This window comes from Bos indicus, chromosome 1 (assembly GCF_029378745.1).
Source record: "Bos indicus isolate NIAB-ARS_2022 breed Sahiwal x Tharparkar chromosome 1, NIAB-ARS_B.indTharparkar_mat_pri_1.0, whole genome shotgun sequence".
NCBI classification, from domain to species: Eukaryota; Metazoa; Chordata; class Mammalia; order Artiodactyla; family Bovidae; genus Bos; species Bos indicus.
This window is the reverse complement of record NC_091760.1, coordinates 127,221,795-127,238,837: the sequence shown is the minus strand read 5'-3', so window position 1 is coordinate 127,238,837 and position 17,043 is coordinate 127,221,795. Positions and strand designations below refer to the sequence as shown.

Here is a 17,043-nt window from a genome sequence, read left to right as displayed (position 1 = left end):
TGTTGTTTTCCTCTATTTCTTTGCACTGATCACTGAGGAAGGCTTTCTTATCTCTCTTTGCTATTCTTTGGAACTCTGCATTCAAATGGGTATATCTTTCCTTTTCTCCTTTGCTTTTTGCTTCTCTTCCTTTCACAGCTATTTGTCAGGCCCCCTCAGACAGCCATTTTGCTTTTCTGCCTTTCTTTTTCTTAGGGATGGTCTTGATTCCTCTCTCCTGTACAATGTCACAAACCTCCGTCCATAGTTCATCAGGCACTCTATCAGATCTAGGCCCTGAAATCTATTTCTCACTTCCACTGTATAATCATAAGGGATTTGATTTAAGTCATACCTGAATGGTCTAGTGGTTTCTCCTACTTTCTTCAATTTAAGTCTGAATTTGGCAATAAGGAGTTCAGGATCTGAGCCAAGGTCAGCTCCCAGTCTTGTTTTTGCTGACTGTACAGAGCTTCTCCATCTTTGGCTCCAAAGAATATAATCAATCTGACTGCGGTATTGACCATCTGGTGATGTCCATGTGTAGAGTCTTCTCTTGTGTTGTTGGAAGAGGTTGTCTGCTACAGTGCGTTCTCTTGGTAAAACTCCAATATAACTAGAAAAAAAATAGTTTGAATGGAAATACTATCAATGTGCACCCCTTCTGAACAAACCGTTGGAGAATGAGCTACATCTTTCAAAAACATGCCTGGGTAAATTTTGCAAGACAAACAGCGAACATGCTAGATATTCAATTGTAGAGGTAAAACTAAAATAAGATTGAAGTCAAACATTATCTTTTCTGCCAAAGACAAAAGAATGCAACTAGAAACTGGAAGGAGAGAGTTCTCTGGTGGCCTAGTGGTTAGGATTCGGGATTTCACTGATGTGGCCTGAGTTGCTAGTCAAAGAAGTGAGATCCCTCCAGCTGTGCAGAGAGCAAAAAATTCTTAAAAACACTGGCAGGTAAGAGGAGAGAAAAGTAGGAAAGTAGAATAAGATCAGTTCAGTTCAGTTCAGTCGCTCAGTCATGTTTGACTCTTTGTGACCCCATGAATCACAGCCCTCCAGGCCTCCCTGTCTATCACCAACTCCTGGAGTTCACTCAAACTCATGTCCATTGAGTCAGTGATGCCATCCAGCCATCTCATCTTCTGTAATAAGATCACTGACTGTTATATAGTTAATAGGTAAGAGTCAAATGATACCATTTAAAACTGGCTGAAAAGTAAAGTAAGAGAAAAGATTAAGGGCACTATAAAAATTACTAACACAAATGATGCCATTAAAATAAAGATACATTGGTAGTTTGATAGGGATCGCATTGAATCTGTAGCTTGTGTTTGGCAGTATAGTCATTTTCACAACACTGATTATTCCTATTGGGATATCTCTCCATCTGTTTATGTTGTCTTTAATTTCTTTCATAAGTGTCTTGTAGTTTCTGTATACAGTTCTTTTGTCTCCTTAGGTAAGTTTATTCCGAGATATTTAATTCTTTTTGTTGCAATGGTGAATGGGACTGACTGCTTAATTTCTCTTTCTGATTTTTCATTGTTAGTATATACAAATTCAAATGATTTCTGTGTATTGATTTTGTATCCTGAAACTTTGCTAAATTCACTGATTAGCTCTAGCAACTTTCTGATACTATGTTTAGGGTTTTCTATGTACAGTATCATGTCTCTGCAAACAATGAGAGCTTTACTTCTTTTCCGATCTGGATTCCTTTTCTTTCTTTTTCTTCTCTGATTGCTGTAGCTAGGACTTCTACAACTGTGTTGAATAATGGTGGTGAAAATGGACACCCTTGTCTTGTTCCTGATCTTAGGAGGAATGCTTTCAGTTTTTCACCATTGAGAATAATACTTGCTGTAGGCTAATCATATATGGCCTTCACTATGTTGAGGTAGGTTCCTTCTATTCCCATTTTTTGAAGAGTTTTAATCATAAATGGGTGCTGAATTTTTTCAAAGTCTTTTTCTTCATCTATTGAGATTATCATATGGTTTGTATCTTTAAATTTGTGAATATGGTTTATCACATTGACTGATTTGCATATATCAAAGAATCCTTCCATGCCTGCAATAAATCAAACTTGATCATGGTGTATGAGATTTTTGCTGTGTTGCTGAATTCTGTTTGCTAAAATTTTGTTAAAGATTTTTTCATCTATGTTCATCAGGGATATTATATTGGCCTGCAGTTTTCTTTTTTGTGCATTGTCTTTGTCTAGTTTTGGTATCAGGGAGATGGTGGCCTTGTAGAATGAGTTTGGAAATGTTCCTACCTCTGCAATTTTCTAAGAGTTTTAGAAGAATAGACATTAGCTCTTTTCTAAATGTTTGACAGAATTCTCCTGAGAAGCCATCTGGTCCTGGGCTTTTGTTTTTGGGGAGATTTTTTAATCACAGCTTCAATTTCAGTGCTTGTAATTGGGTTGTTCATAATTTCTATTTCTTCCTGGTTCAGTCTTGGAAGGCTGAACGTTTCTAAGAATCTGTCCATTTCTTCCAGGTTATCCATTTTATTGCCATATAGTTGTTCATAATAGTCTCTTATGATCCTTTGTATTTCTGCATTATCTGCTATAATCTCTCCTTTTTCATTTCTAATTTTGTTGATTTGATTCTTCTCTCTTTTTCACTTGATAAGTCTGGCTAAAGGTCTGTCAATTTTGAAATTGTCAGTTGTGAAACAAAACACTTCACAATTCACATGGAAACACAGAAGACCCTGAATAGCCAACACAGTCTTGAGAAAGAAGAATGGAGCTGGAGGAATCAACCTTCCTGACCAGATTATATTACAAAGCTAGAGTCATCAAGATGGCATGATACTGGTATAAAAACAGAAATATAGACCAAAAGAACAAGACAGAAAGCCCAGAAATAAACCCATGCACCTATGGGTGCCTTATTTTTGACAAAGGAAGCAAGAATACACAATGGGGCAAAGACAGCCTCTTCAATAAATGGTGCTGGGACAACTGGACAGCTACATGCAAAAGAATCAAATTAGAATACTTCCTAACACCATACACAAAGATAAACTCAAAATGGCTTAAACACCTAAATGTAAGACCAGAAACTACTAAATTCTTAGAGGAAAACATAGGCAGAGCACTTGATGACATAAATCAAAGTAAGAACCTTCTACAGTAAAGGAAATAAAAACAGAAGTAAACAAGTGGGAACTGATTAAACTTAAAAGCTTTTGCACAGCAAAGGAAACTATAACCAAGGTGAACAGACAACCCTCAGAATGGGAGAAAAGGACAGCAAACGAAACAACTGACCAAGGATTAACTTCCAAAATATACAAGCAGCTCATACAACTCAATACCAGGAAAACAAACAACCCAATCAAAAAGTGGGAAAAAGAACTAAGCAGACATTTCTCCAAAGAAGACATACAGATGGCTAACAAACACATGAAAAGATGCTTGCTGAACATAGCTCGTTATTACAGAAATGCAAATCAAAACTACAATGAGTTATCACTTCACACCGGTCAGAATGGCCATCATCAAAAAGTCTACAAATAATAAATGCTGGAGAGGGTGTGGAGAAAAGGGAACCCTCTTGCCCTGTCGGAGGGGATGTAAATTGATAGAGCCACTATGGAACATGGTATAGAGATTCCTTAAAAAACTAGGAAGAAAACCACCATCAGTTGAGTTCAGTTCAGTTCACTCACTCAGTCGTGTCCGACTCTTTGCAACCCCATGAATCGCAGCACGCCAGGCCTCTCTGTCCATCATCAACTCTCGGAGTTCACTTAGACTCATATCCATCGAGTCAGTGATGCCACCCAGCCAGTGATGCCATCCAGCCATCTCTTCCTCTGTCGTCCCCTTCTCCGCCTGCCCCCAATCCCTCCCAGCATCAGAGTCTTTTCCAATGAGTCAACTCTTCACATGAGGTGGCCAAAGTACTGGAGTTTTAGCTTTAGCATCATTCCTTCCAAAGAAATCCCAGGGCTGATCTCCTTGCAGTCCAAGGGACTCTCAAGAGTCTTCTCCAAAATCACAGTTCAAAAGCATCAATTCTTTGGCACTCAGCCTTCTTCACAGCCCAACTCTCACATCCATACATGACCACAGGAAAAACCATAGCCTTGACTAGACGGACCTTAGTTGGCAAAATAATGTCTCTGCTTTTGAATATGCTATCTAGGTTGGTCATAATTTTCCTTCCAAGGAGTAAGCGTCTTTTAATTTCATGGCTGCAGTCACCATCTGCAGTGATTTTGGAGCCCCCCAAAATAAAGTCTGACACTGTTTCCACTGTTTCCACATCTATTTCCCATAAAGTGATGGGACGGGATGACATGATCTTCATTTTCTGAATGTTGAGCTTTAAGCTAACTTTTTCATTCTCCACTTTCACTTTCATCAAGAGGCTTTTTAGTTCCTCTTCATTTTCTGCCATAAGGGTGGTGTCATCTGCATATCTGAAGTTATTGATATTTCACCCAGCAATCTTGATTCCAGCTTGTGCTTCTTCCAGCCCAGCGTTTCTCATGATGTACTCTGCATAGAAGTTAAATAAGCAGGGTGACAATATACTGCCTTGACGCACTCCTTTTCCTATTTGCAACCAGTCTGTTGTTCCATGTCCAGTTCTAATTGACCTGCATATAGGTTTCTCAAGAGGCAGATCAGGTGGTCTGGTATTCCCATCTCTTTCAGAATTTCCCACAGTTTATTGTGATCCACACAGTCAAAGGCTTTGGCATAGTCAATAAAGCAGACATACATGTTTTTCTGGAACTCCCTTGCTTTTCTGATGATCCAGCGGATACTGGCAATTTTATCTCTGGTTCCTCTGCCTTTTCTAAAACCAGCTTGAACATCTGGAAGTCCATGGTTCACATACTGCTGAAGCCTGGCTTGGAGAATTTTGAGCATTACTTTACTAGCGTGTGAGACGAGTGCAATTGTGCAGTAGTTTGAGCATTCTTTGGCATTGCCGTTCTTTGGGATTGGAATGAAAACTGACCTTTTCCAGTCCTGTGGCCACTGCTGAGTTTTCCAAATTTGCTGGCATATTGAGTGCAGCACTTTCACAGCATCATCTTTCAGGATTTCAAAGAGCCCAACTGGAATTCCATCACCTCCACGAGCTTTGTTCATAGTGATGCTTTCTAAGGCCCACTTGACTTCACATTACAGGATGTCTGGCTCTAGGTCAGTGATCACACCATCGTGATTATCTTGGTCATAAAGATCTTTTTTGTATAGTTCTTCTGTGTATTCCTGCCACCTCTTCTTAATATCTTCTGCTTCTGTTAGGTCCATACCATTTCTGTCCTTTATTGAGCCCATCTTCGCATGAATTGTTCTCTTGGTATCTCTAATTTTCTTGAAGAGATCTCTAGTCTTTCCATTCTGTTGTTTTCCTCTATTTCTTTGCATTGATAGCTGAGGAAGGCTTTCTTATCTCTTCTTGCTGTTCTTTGGAACTCTGCATTCAGATGCTTATATCTTTCCTTTTCTCTCCTTTGCTTTTCACTTCTCTTCTTTTCACAGCTATTTGTAAGGCCTCCTCAGACAGCCACTTTGCTTTTTTGCATTTCTTTTCCATGAGGATGGTCTTGATCCCTGTCTCCTGTACAATGTCACGAACCTCCGACCATAGTTCATCAGGCACTCTATCAGATCTAGTCCCTTATATCTACTTCTCACTTCCACTGTATAATCATAAGGGATTTGATTTAGGTCATACCTGAATGGTTTAGTGGTTTTCCCTACTTTCTTCAATTTCAGTCTGAATTTGGCAATAAGGAGTTCATGATCTGAGCCACAGTCAGCTCCTGGTCTTGTTTTTGTTGACTATATAGAGCTTCTCCATCTTTGGCTGCAAAGAATATAATCAATCTGATTTCAGTGTTGACCATCTGGTGATGTCCATGTGTAGAGTGTTCTCTTGTGTTGTTGGAAGAGGGTGTTTGCTATGACCAGTGCATTTTCTTGTCAAAACGCTATTAGTCTTTGCCCTGCTTCATTCCGTATCCCAGGGCCAAATTTGCCTGTTACTCCAGGTGTTTCTTGACTTCCTACTTTTGCATTCCAGTCCCCTATAATGAAAAGGACATCTTTTTTGGGTGTTAGTTCTAAAAGGTCTTGGAGGTCTTCATAGAACCGTTCCACTTCAGCTTCTTCAGCATTACTGGTTGGGGCATAGACTTGGATTACTGTGATATTGAATGGTTTGCCTGAGAAACGAAGAGAGATCCTTCTGTCGTTTTTGAGATTGCATCCAAGTACTGCATTTCAGACTCTTTTGTTGACTACTGATGGCTACTCCATTTCTTCTAAGGGATTCCTGCCCACAGTAGTAGAAATAATGGTCATCTGAGTTAAATTCACCCATTTCAGTCCATTTCAGTTCGCTGATTCCTAGAATGTCGACGTTCACTCTTGCCATCTCCTGTTTGACCACTTCTAATTTGCCTTGATTCATGGACCTGACATTCCAGGTACCTATGCAATATTGTTCTTTACAGCATCGGGCCTTGCTTCTATCACCAGTCACATCCACAAATGGGTATTGTTTTTGCTTTGGCTCCATTCCTTCATTCATTGTCGAGTTATTTCTCCACTGATCTCCAGGAGCATACTGGGCCCCTACTGACCTGGGGAGTTCCTCTTTCAGTATCCTATCATTTTGCCTTTTCATACTGTTTATGGGGTTCTCAAGGCAAGAATACTGAAGGGGTTTGCCATTCCCTTCTTCCTTGGACCACATTCTGTCAGCCCTCTCCACCATGACCCACCCGTCTTTGGTGGCCCCACGGGCATGGCTTTGTTTCACTGAGTTAGACAAGGCTGTGGTCCTAGTATGATTAGATTGACTAGTTTTCTGTGATTATGGTTTCAGTGTGTCTGCCCTCTGATGCCCTCTTGCAACATCTACCGTCTTATTTGGGTTTCTCTTACCTTGGAGGTGGGGTATCTCTTCACGGCTGCTCCAGCAAAGCGCAGCCGCTGCTCCTTACCTAGCAATCCCACTCCTAGGCATATACCTGAGGAAATCAAAATTGAAAAAGACACAGGCATCCCACTGTTCACTACAGCACTATTTATAATAGCTAGAACATGGAAGTAAACTAAATGTCCGTTGACAGATGAATGGATAAAGAACTTTGGTACATATGCACAATGGAATATTACTGAGCCATGAAATTAAAAGATGTTTGCTTCTTGAAAGACAAGTTATGACCAACCCAGACAGCATATTAAAAAGCACAGACATAACTTGGCCAACAAAGGTCTGTCTAGTCAAAGCTAGTTTTTCCAGTAGTCATGTATGAATGTGAGAGTTGGACTATAAAGAAAGCTGAGCACCAAAGAATTGATGCTTTTGAACTGTGGTGTTGGAGAAGACTCTTGAGAGTCCCTTGGACTGCAAGGAGATCCAACCAGTACATCCTAAAGGCAATCAGTCCTGAATATTCACTGGAAGGACTGAGACTGAAGCTGAAACTTCAATATTTTGGCCACCTGATGCGAAGAACTGACTTATTGGAAAATACCCTGATGCTGGGAAAGATTGAAGGCGAGAGAAGATGGGACGACAGAGGATGAGATGGCTGGATGGCATCACCGACTGAATGGACATGAGTTTGAGAAAGCTCCAGGAGTTGGTGATGGACAGGGAAGCCTGGCATGCTGCAGTCCATGGGGTCCCAAAGAGTCAGACACGACTGAGTAACTGATCTGAACTGAACTGAACTGCCATAAAAAGGAAAGCATTTGAGTCCGTTCTAATGAGATGGATGAACCTAGAACCTATTATACTGAGTGAAGTTAGTCAGAAAAAGAAATATTATATTCTAACGCATATATACAGAATCTAGAAAAATGATACTGAAAAATTTATTTACAGGGCAGCAATGGAGAAACAAAGAGAATAGACTTATGGACATGGGGAGAGGTGAGGAGAGGGTGAGATGTACAGAAAGAGTAACATGGAAACTTATATTACCATATGTAAAATAGATAGCCAACAGGAATTTGCTGTATGGCTCAGGAAACTCTTAACAAGGGCTCTGTATCAACCTAGAGGGGTGGGATGGGGACGGAGGTTTAAAAGGGAGGGGATATATATATATATATATCTATAGCTGATTCATGTTTAGGTTTGACAGAAAACAAAATTCTGTAAAGCAATTATTGTTCAATTAAAAAAATTAATTTTTTAAATAAATAAACAAAGATACAAATGTTCCCAGGTATCAAAACAAGTGCTTAAAAAACAAAGATAACATATAAATAGAGAAAGACAGTAAATACAACATAATACACAAAGCCCTGACAAACAGCACACAGCATTACGAGGCACAGAATATACTGCATGTACACTCTACACAGTTAACTTAATGAAGGGCTACTTACACAATTCGCTATCCATCTGAAAGAAAATACCAACCTGTCTTAAACTCATTCCTTTGAAAACAAGAGAGGAGGCCCAATGACCAGCATGCAGGAAGTTTCCTGGGAAGAGCTCTTAGGAGAAACACCTGGAAGTAAGTGAAGGAAGCTGAGGTGAGAATGGGGAGAAACTGGCCCAACGAGGGTGCAAGGAGAGCCTCAGGTAATGCTCATGGAGCTCCAGAGCTCAGATTGTCCCTAAAGGAGTTGTCCACAGTTGTCCCTAAAGGAGTTGTCCAGAGTTGTCCCTAACGGAGGCGAGTTTGCTTGGAAACTATATCCCTGCCTCACTCAGTTAGCTCTCAGAGGATGCCTCTTAGACAGAGTGTAACCTTGGCCAATGGCAATTCCCAGAAAGGAATGCAGCTGTAAGCAACCAGCCTGTGTAAGTGGAAAACATGTAGCTCGGTGGGGAAGAGAAGGTCTATCAGAGAGTACTGTAACAACATATGGCAATAAAAATCCATTACAGGCCACAATGAGGATAAACCTTGCAAATGCAGCAACAGGTTAAAAAGTATATATGCAATAGGATTATATTTACATAAGTTAGTTAGTCCAGTTGCTCAGTCGTGTGCAACTCTTTGCGACCCCATGAACCACAGTACGCTAGGCCTCCCTGTCCATAATCAACTCCCGGAGTTCACCCAAACTCATGTCCATTGAGTCGGTGATGCCATCCAACCATCTCATCCTCTGTCGTCCCCTTTCCTCCTGCCCTCAATCTTTCCCAGCATTACGGTCTTTTCAAATGAGTCAGCTCTTCGCATCCAGTGGCCAAAGTTTTGGAGATTCAGCTTCATCATCAGTCCTTTCAATGAATGCTGCTAAGTCACTTCAGTCATGTCCGACCCTGTGCGACCCCATAGATGGCAGCCCATCAGGCTTCCCCATCCCCGGGACTCTCAAGGCAAGAACACTGGAGTGGGTTGCCATTTCCTTCTCCAATGTAGGAAAGTGAAAAGTGAAAGTGAAGTTGCTCAGTCATGTCTGACTCTTTCTGATCCGTGGACTGCAGCCTACCAGGCTCCTCCATCCATGGGATTTTCCAGGCAAGAGTACTGGAGTGTGTTGCTACTGCCTTCTCCATTCCAGTGAATACTCAGGACTGGTTTCCTTTAGGATGGACTGGTTGGATCTCCTTGCAGTCCAAGGGACATTCAAGAGTCTTCTCCAACACCACAGTTCAAAAGCATCAATTCTTCAGCTCTCAGCCTTCTTTATAGTCCAACTTTCACATCCAGACATGACCACTGGAAAAACCATAGCCTTGACTAGACGGACCTTTGTTAACAAAGTAATGTCTCTGCTTTTCAATATGCTGTCTAGGTTGGGCATAGCTTTCTTTCCAAAGAGTAAGCATCTTTTAATTTCATGGCTGCAATCACCATCTGGAGTGACTTTGGAGCCCAGAAAAATAAAGTCTGACACTGTTTCCCCATCTTTTTGCCATGAAGTGATGGGACCAGATGACATGATTTTAGTTTTCCTAATGTTGAGCTTTAAGTCAACTTTTTCACTCTCCTCTTTCACCACCATCAAGAGGCTCTTTAGTTCTTCTTCACTTTTTGACATAAGGGTGGTGTCATCTGCATATCTGACGTTATTGATATTTCTCCCAGCAATCTTGATTCCAGCCTATGCTTCCTCCAGCCCAGCATTTCTAATGATGTACTCTGCATATACATTAAATAAGCACGGTGACAATATACAGCCTTGACGCACTCCTTTTCCTGTTTGGAACCAGTCTGTTGTTCCATGTCCAGTTCTAACTGTTGCTTCCTGACCTGCATACAGATTTCTCAAGAGGCAGGTTAGGTGGTCTGGTATTCCCATCTCTTTCAGAATTTCCCACAGTTTATTGTGATCCACACAGTCAAAGGCTTTGGCATAGTCAATAAAGCAGAAGTGTATGTTTTCTGGAACTCTCCTGCTTTTTCAATGATCCAGCGGATGTTGGCAATTTGATCTCTGGTTCCTCTGCCTTTTCTAAACCAGCTTGAACATCTGGAAGTTCACGGTTCACATACTGCTGAAGTCTGGCTTGGAGAATTTTGAGCATTACTTTACTAGCGTGTGAGATGAGTGCAGTTGTGCGGTAGTTTGAGCATTCTTTGGCATTGCCTTTCTTTGGGATTGGAATGAAAACTGACCTTTTCCAGTCCTGTGGCCACTGCTGAGTTTTCCAAATTTGCTGGCATATTGACTGCAGCACTTTCACAGCATCATCTTTTAGGATTTGAAAGAGCCCAGTGGAATTCCATCACCTCCACTAGCTTTGTTCATATTGATGCTTCTTAAGGCCTACTTGACTTCACATTCCAGGACGTCTGGCTCTAGGTGAGTGATCACATGATTGTGATTTTCTGGGTTGTGAAGATCTTTTTTGTACAGTTCTTCTGTGTATTCTTGCCACCTCTTCTTAATATCTTCTGCTTCTATTAGATCCCTATCATTTATTGAGCGCATCTTTGCATGAAATGTTCCCTTGGTATCTCTAATTTTCCATGCAGAAAAATGCATAGTGCTTAAAAGAATACAAATGTAAGATGCACACAGAAATTAACACACACAACACCAAATTTCTCTTCTCTGTGCAGAAGATGGAAAGCATTTAAGCTTAGGAATGAAGGTTTCAGCTACATGTCAGACTGTATAAGCAGAATTGCAGGATATAAAGAGGGTTCATTATATTATTCCACATACTATTTAAATACCTCAGGTACAGCCCCGTCCCCGATGGCCCCCAATAAATATGTGAAAACCAAAAAAAAAAAAAAAAAAGAAAAAAACTCAGGTAAAGCAAACATTTAAGTAAAAAAAAAAGAAAAGAAAGAGTAATAATCTAACACTTGCGTCTTTTAAAACAATAATCAAATACACAGTATTTACACAAATACATGGCATAGGAAAAGATAAACAGGGAAAATTAACATCAAGTCAGAGGAAATTGAAAAAAACATAAGAGCGCCTTGTTAGCCTGGGAGCAGATAAACTGAGGACCTGGACAAAATGAGTTACCAAAAACTATCTCCAGAAGAGACAGAAAATCTAAGCTGACAAGTTACCACAGAAAAAAATTAAGTGGTCAAAAGGTTTCCCATCTAAAGAGCAACTGGGAAATACTCTTACAAATAAGTTCTGTCAATAAGAACACATTTTAATTATTATTAATAATTATTATCAATTTTAACTATTAATGCCTTTAAAGCAAATAGTAAACTATACTTTTAAAGGATATGATAAGATTTAAGATGCATTCATTATACAGCTTTGTTAAACTCTCATTATCAACACTGAATAGTAGAGAAATGATAATACTTGAGAAGATTATATTTTATGAGAATGCATATAGAATTTTATCACATGCCCTTTCAGCACTTATGGATATATTTTTCATCAGGTATCATTAAAGAAACAGTCTGTTTAAAGAATAAGAAGGAAGAATGTTTATTATTACCACTCACCCCTATTATTTAATACTGTACTGTAGATATCAGCCAATACAATCACACAGAAGAATAAAAGATGTATATACAGTGACTGAAGAGATAAAGTTATCATTAGTTACAGATGATCTGACTGTTTACAGAGAAGCCCCAAGAGAATCAACTGAAAAGCTCTTTCAAACAAGTGATATGGCAGATGGTAAAATTCATGCTCAGAAATTAACAGCTTTCTTATGCATAAAATATATGCCTTCTGATAACAACTAGTTAGAAGAATTAATGGTGAAAATTTCTGCATTTACAGTAGCAAGTAAAAAAAAAGGCGGGGGGGGACTCAACAAGGAAAATATAGGGATTTTAAAAAAGGAAAAAAATGCCAAGTTCTTACATCAGTTGAGTTCAGTTGCTCAGTCGTGTCCGACTCTTTGCGACCCCATGAATTGCAGCATGCCAGACCTCCCTGTTCATCACCAACTCCTAGAGTTCACCCAAACTCCTGTCCATCGAGTTGGTGATGCCATCCAGCCATCTCATCCCCTGTCGTCCCTTCTCCTCCTGCTCTGAATCCCTCCCAGAATCAGAGTCTTTTCCAATGAGTCAACTCTTTGCATGAAGTGGCCAAAGTATTGGAGTTTCAGTTTCAAGCATCAGTCCTTCCAAAGAACACCCAGGACTAATCTCCTTTAGAATGGACTGGTTGAATCTCCTTTCAGTCCAAGGGACTCTCAAGAGTCTTCTCCAACACCACAGTTCAAAAGCATCAGTTCTTCGGTGCTCAGCTTTCTTCACAGTCCAACTCTCACATCCATCACGACTACTGGAAAAACCATAGCCTTCACTAAACGGACCTTTGTTGGCAAAGTAATATCTCTGCTTTTGAATATGCTATCTAGGTTGGTCATAACTTTCCTTCTAAGGAGTAAGTGTCTTTTAATTTCATGGCTGCAATCGCCATCTGCAGTGATTTAGGAGCCCCAAAAAGTAAAGTCTGACACTGTTTCCACATCTATTTCCCATGAAGTGATGGGACTAGATGCCATGATCTTCCTTTTCTGAATGGTGAGCTTTAAGCCAACTTTTTCACTCTTCACTTTCATCAAGAGGCTTTTTAGTTCCTCTTCACTTTCTGCCATAAAGGTAGTGTCATCTGCATATCTGAGGTGATTGATATTTCTCCCGGCAATCTTGATTCCAGCTTGTGGTTCTTCCAGCCCAGTGTTTCTCATGATGTACTCTGCATAGAAGTTAAATAAGCAGGGTGACAATATACAGCCTTGACATACTCCTTTTCCTATTTGGAACCAGTCTGTTTTTCCGTGTCCAGTTCTAACTGTTGCTTCCTGACCTGCATATAGGTTTCTCAAGAAGCAGGTCGGGTGGTCTGGTATTCCCATCTCTTTCAGAATTTTCCAATTTATTGTGATCCACACAGAATGAAGACCTACAAGACCTTTTAGAACTAACACCCAGAAAAGATGTCCTTTTCATTATACGGGACTGGAATGCAAAAGTAGGAAGTCAAGAAACACCTGGAGTAACAGGCAAATTTGGCCTTGGAATATGGAATGAAGCACAGCAAAGGCTAATAGAGTTTTGCCAAGAGAATGCACTGGTCATAGCAAACACCCTCTTCCAACAACACAAGAGAAGACTACACATGGACATCACCAGATGGTCAACACCGAAATCAGATTGATTATATTCTTTGCAGCCAAAGATGGAGAAGCTCTAAACAGTCAGCAAAAACAAGACCAGGAGCTGACTGTGGCTCAGATCATGAACTCCTTATTGCCAAATTCAGACTTAAATTGAAGTTCTTACATAAAAAAATGCAAAATCATAACAAATTCAGTCCAGTTGCTCAGTTGTGTCCAACTCTTTGTGAACCCTACCCATCAGACATTCCCAGAGCCTACTTAAACTCATGCCCATCACGTCAGTGATACCATCCAACCACCTCATCCCCTGTCGTCCCTTTCTCTTCCCACCTTCAATCTTTCCCAGCATCAGGGTCTTTTCCAATGAGTCAGTTCTTCGCATCAGGTGGACAAAGTATTGGAGTCTTGGCTTCACCATCGGTCCTTCCAATGAATATTCAGGACTGATCTCCTTTAGGATTGACAGGTTGGATCTCCTTGCAGTCCAAGGGACTCTCAAGAGTCTTCTCCAACACCAGAGTTCAAAATCATCAATTCTTTGGTGCTCAGCTTTCTCTATAATCCAACTCTCATATCCATACATGATGACTGGAAAAACAATAGCTTGGACAGACGGGCCTTTGTTGGTCAAGTAGTGTCTCTGCTTTTTAAAATGCTGTCTAGGTTGGTTATAGCTTTTCTTCCAAGGAGCAAGTGTCTTTTTTTTTTTTGGCAAGTGTCTTTTAATTTCATGGCTGCAGTCACCAACTGCAGTGATTTTGGAGCCAAAAAAAATATAAAGTCTCTCACTGTTTCCATTGTTTCCTCATCTATTTGCCATGAAGTGATGGGACCGGATGCCATGATCTTCGTCTTCTGAATGTTGAGTTTTAAGCTGGCTTCTTCACTCTCGTCTTTCACTTTCATCAAGAGGCTCTTTAGTTCTTCTTTGCTTTCTGCTCTAATGGTGGTGTTATCTGCATATCTGATGATATTGACAATTTCTCCAGGCAAGCTTGATTCCAGCTTGTTCTTCATCCATCCCAGCATTTTGTATGATGTACTCTGCATATAAGTTTAATAAGCTTATTCAATATAATGACAATATACAGCCTTGACGTGTTCCTTTCCTGATTTAGAACCAGTCTGTTGTTCCGTGGCCAGTTCTAACTGTTGCTTCTTGACCTCTACATAGATTTCTCAGGAGGTAGGTCAGGTGGTCTGGTACTCCCATCTCTTTCAGAATTTTCCACAGTTTGTTGTGATCCATACAGTCAAAGGCTTTGGCATAGTCAATAAAGCAAAGGCAGATTTTTTCTGGAACTCTCTTGCTTTTTCCATGATCCAGTGGAAGTTGGCAATTTGATCTCTGGTTCCTCTGCCTTTTCTAAACCAGCTTGAACATCTGGAAGTTCACGGTTCACATACTGCTGAAGTCTGGCTTGAAGAATTTTGAGCATTACTTTACTAGTGTGTGAGATGAGTGCAATTGTGCGGTAGTTTGAGCATTCTTTGGCATTGCCTTTCTTTGGGATTGGAAAACTGACCTTTTCCAGTCCTGTGGCCACTGCTGAGTTTTCCAGATTTGCGGGCATATTGAATGCAGAACTTTCACAGCGTCATCTTCCAGGATTTGAATAGCTGAGCTGGAATTTCATCATCTCCACTAGCTTTGTTCATAGTGATGCTTTCTAAGGCCCACTTGAGTTCACATTCCAGGATGTCTGGCTCTAGATGAGTGATCACACCATCATGGTTATCTGGGTTGTGAAAATCTTTTTTGTATAATTCTTCTGTGTATTCTTGCCACCTCTTCTTAATATTTTCTGCTTCTGTTAGGTACATATCATTTCTGTCCTTTATTGTGCTCATTTTTGTGTGAAATGTTCCCTTAGTATTTCTAATTTTCTTGAAGTGATCTCTAGTCTTTCCCATTCATAACAAACTAACTTCTCCCAAATTAACCAACAGATACAATAAATCACAATAAAGTTAACAATATCTTATTTTCTAATTAGATTGAATGATTTAAAAATTAATTTGGAATGTAAGACCTAAAACTGTAAAACTTTTAAAACACAGGGCAAAAGTTGTAAAATATTTGTGGCAATGATTTCTTGTATATGACACCAGAGGTATAGACAACAAAATAAAAAACAAATCATGAACATTAAAAAACTTTGAGCATCAAAAGACTCTATGCACAGAGTAAAAGAGCACCCCACAGAAGCTGGGGCGGAGGATGGATCTGCAAATCACAAATTTGATAGGGATTAAAACCCAAAATACATAGAGAACTAAAACTCAATGACAATAAAACATATAACACAATTCGAAAACGAGCAAAGGATCTGACTGGATATTACTCCAAAGAAGATATATGAGTGGCCTATAAGCACATTTAAGAGTTGTACCATAAAGAAGGCTGAGTGCTAAAGAAATGATGCTTTTGAACTGTGGTGTTGGAGAACACTCGAGAGCCCCTTGGACAGCAAGGAGATCAAACCTGTCAATCCTAAAGGAAATGAACCCTGAATATTCATTGTAAGGACTAATGCTGAAGCTGAAGTTCCAGTACTTTGGCCATCTGATGCGAAGAGCCAACTCACTGAAAAAGACCTTGGTGCCGGAAAAGACTGAAGGCATGAGAAGGAGATGACAGAGGATGAGATGGTTGGATGGAATCACCCACTCAATGGACGCCGAGTTTGAGCGAGCTCCAGGAGATGGTGAAGAATAGAGAAGCCTGGCGTGCTGCAGTCCATGGGGTCTCAGCTGAACATGACTGAGTGACTGAACAACAAGCCCATGAAAAGCTGCTCAACATTAATAATCATAGGATACTAAAAACCAAAACTACAGTGAGCTACCAACTCACACCCAAATGGCTACTATCAAAAAAAAACAAAAACAGAGAACAGTAAGTGTGCTGAGGATGGTGAGAAAGTGGAATCCTTGCACTCTGTTGGCAAAACGTAAAGCAGTAGAGCTGCTATTTAAAATAGTATGGCAGTTCCCCCAAAAATCAAAAATTAAAAACAGAATTATTATACATCAGCCATTCCACTTCTGGAATCACACCCTAAAGGACTGAAAGCAGAGTCTCAAAGAGGTATCTGTACATTCATGTTCACAGTAGCATCATTCGCAATAGCTAAAACATGGAAGCAATCGTGACCATCAAAAGAATAAGTCAACAAAACATGGTACACGTATACATACAATGGAAGATTATTCAGTCTTAAAAAGGAAGGGAATCATTAAGGTAATTCATTCATGCGACACCATGAATGAATCCTGAGGACATTATGCTAAGCAAAATAAGCCAATCACAAAAAAGACAAATACTCAATGATTCTACTTTTATGAAGTACTAAGAGTAGGCAAAATGAGAGTCAGAAAATAGAATGGTGTTTGCTGGGTGCTAAGGTACAGGAGATGGGAATGGGGGATTACTGTTTAATGCATATGGAGTTTCAGTTTTACGAGATGAAATGAGTGATGATATGGATGTTGGCGGTCCTAAAAAAGAATTAAAGTC

General features: G+C 40.1%; 1 protein-coding gene across 7 annotated transcripts in view; it reads right to left on the bottom strand.

Annotated features, from left to right (window-relative positions):
• The window catches only part of TFDP2 (transcription factor Dp-2), a 206,409-nt gene that overhangs the window by 164,325 nt on the left and 25,041 nt on the right, over nucleotides 1–17,043 (bottom strand). The window contains exon 2 of one of the 7 annotated variants that reach the window (XM_070793776.1): nucleotides 8,415–8,505. The exons of the other annotated variants lie outside the window; for them this stretch is intronic. The gene's annotated coding sequence lies outside the window, so the exon portion shown is untranslated. The remainder of the gene's footprint in view (nucleotides 1–8,414; nucleotides 8,506–17,043) is intronic. 7 annotated transcript variants of the gene reach the window in all.